Source organism: Limulus polyphemus, unplaced genomic scaffold (assembly GCF_000517525.1).
Source record: "Limulus polyphemus unplaced genomic scaffold, Limulus_polyphemus-2.1.2 Scaffold2329, whole genome shotgun sequence".
Classification (NCBI taxonomy): domain Eukaryota; kingdom Metazoa; phylum Arthropoda; class Merostomata; order Xiphosura; family Limulidae; genus Limulus; species Limulus polyphemus.
In genome coordinates, this window is record NW_013667939.1 from 49,433 (window position 1) to 52,136 (window position 2,704).

Sequence of the window (2,704 nt, forward strand, 5' to 3'; positions counted from 1 at the left end):
CTAATCTCCTGACATGAACCCCATCGAAAACCTCTGGGCCATACTCAACCGGCAAGTCAAGAAACAACCAAAAAAACCAACTTTGAAGAGCGATCTACTCCATGTTTTGAAGCAAGAGTCGGCGAAAATCCCACAATCTAAAATTGACGAGATGATTCTCACAATGCCCCAAAGGATCAACGAACTCCACGAAACGAAAAGAAGATCCACTAGATATTAATTAAATCATAAATATATCAATTCATGTGAATATGACTGAAAATTTTCATTTTTTCTGAAAAGATGGTGTCTATTTACTTGTGACCACGCTGTATAGATGCCAATTGAAATATATCCAAATCAAGGAAAAGGAATGAAAATCTTCCATAACCTTTCATACCAGTAGTGCAGGTAGAGAACTAATCCGTATTTTTATTTATTGTATTAAAATCTTTAAGCCTAATCTTCATTTTACATATATACTTTCAAAAGCATTACAATTAGCAATATATATATATGAAAAAACATTTACTTTACTACATAGCCATATTTAAGAAAATTACTGAACACAACCACAGTATTCAGTTATATGTTTTTGACATTGTTCATATCTTCATATAGGGACCGTAGGTTTCAACCCAGCATGCACACGATTAATATCAGCCATAATAAGGCCTATTCACATTTTATGATTGGTTAGCCTACTGGCAGATGACATGATAATACGTATTATTATTATTTTCTTCGCAAGGAAAGGGGACTAATGATTTTGAGAGACGTTTGTCACATAAAAATACAATTTTAGCATTAATAATTTAATAGTCTGGAAGGTAGAGCTCAAACAGAGTTAAGACAGAAGCACAAATACATTTTTCACGTGTCATATGTCTAACCTTCAGCTTGCCTTACTCCGATATGAAATATCTTAGTAGTATGTTATAAACTCCGTTTGATATTGCCATCAGATATAATGAGCCGAGCGTGGCTGGTGGTTATTGTGTTGCGTTTCATATCGAAGAATCCGGAGTTCGAGACGTGATGCCGTTGAACACGTCCCGCACTTTCGGCGGTGGGCGAGTTATTAAAGGGATAATTAATTCTATTATTTGGTTCAAAGAGCAAACAAAGCCCTCGTGTGAGCGAGATGCTCTTGACTGGCTTCCTAGAGTTCTTCGCACATATATAAAAATAAATTAGTAATTTGAACATTTGGAAAAGTATACATGCAAATGACAAAACGAGGGGACCTGGATTTTGTTGTATCGGGATTAATTCCTGGGCAGAAAATACTAGAGGAACGCAGTGCATTGTATATGTTCACCATGTTAATATATCAGTAATAAAACACAGAACTGGTTTTATGTTTAAAAAAAATACTACGAACAAGGTCACATTGCTATTATTGATCAATAATCACTCCTTATAACCTCATTTATCTTTAATTTTCTTGAACACATTACTGGCGGCTATTAAAAACAATCTTATGCAATTATATATTATGATATCATCACCTGGAGAGGCGGGGTTTTAAATTCCAAGATAACGAATAATCTTGTAATGTACAAGATTTTTGGTACAGACTTAATGTTATATATATAGTGACGTTTCACTAGTGTAAAAAACTTAACGCGCATGTATATTTTGCTTCCTTTAGCCGTGAAAATAATTCTGGTTTGTCTTGCACCAATGAGTTAGCATGTTCAACATTACGGTGATTGTAGATTGCAAGACTGATCTGCCTTTCTGATAGCTGTAAATACCTTCAGATTGAGCTGTTACAAACTGATCTGCCTTGTAGATAGGTATACATAGCTTGAGATTGAGCTGTTACAAACTGATCTGCCTTTCTGATTGCTGTACATAGCTTGAGATTGAGCTGTCACAAACTGATCTGCCTTTCTGATAGCTGTAAATACCTTCAGATTGAGTTGTTACAAACTGATCTGCCTTTCTGATAGCTGTAAATACCTTCAGATTGAGCTGTTACAAAATCAGAAAGGCAGATCAGAACTGTACATAGCTTGAGATTGAGCTGTTACAAACTGATATGCTTAGCCGTCCTTAATTTTGGGATGATAGACTAGAAGAAACACCCACTACTAACCCGTTGGCTATTGTTATCTGACCGAACAGTAGGAACTCACCGTCACTACTGAATGGCACCAAAGTGACACGAAACATGAACCCCTAGGATTCACATTCTGGGCACACTAACCACCTGGCCACGACCGGTCCCATCTACAAGGAAAGGATTCAATTAAGATAAAAATAAAGGTTTTGACAGGCTGTCATAAACGTAAAAATAAATTTGTTTATCCGTTGGAGGTGCACAATTCTTGAATCGTTTGACGTCAAAGATTATTCTGATTGATGAACTGTACAAACAGAATTTCAACTTAACCTTACACTTTGCTAATAAAAAAAATATTGTTGATAATTCTGACCACAAACATATTTCGAAAAATAACAAAAAAAACAAGATTTGAGACTTTTTCAAACGATTTTTGGTTTATTTGTTTGTTTCTCAGCACGAAGCTACACAATGAACTATTTATGCTCTGCACAACACGAATATCGAAACCTGAATTTTAGCGTTAGGAGCCTGCATAACTTAATGCTGAGCCACTGGGGGGGGGGGGGGGGGGGCAAGATACAAACTCCAAACAAAAATACTAACTTAAGTAGGTCGGTACCTAACCAGTTAGTAATACAAGTAAGTAACTAA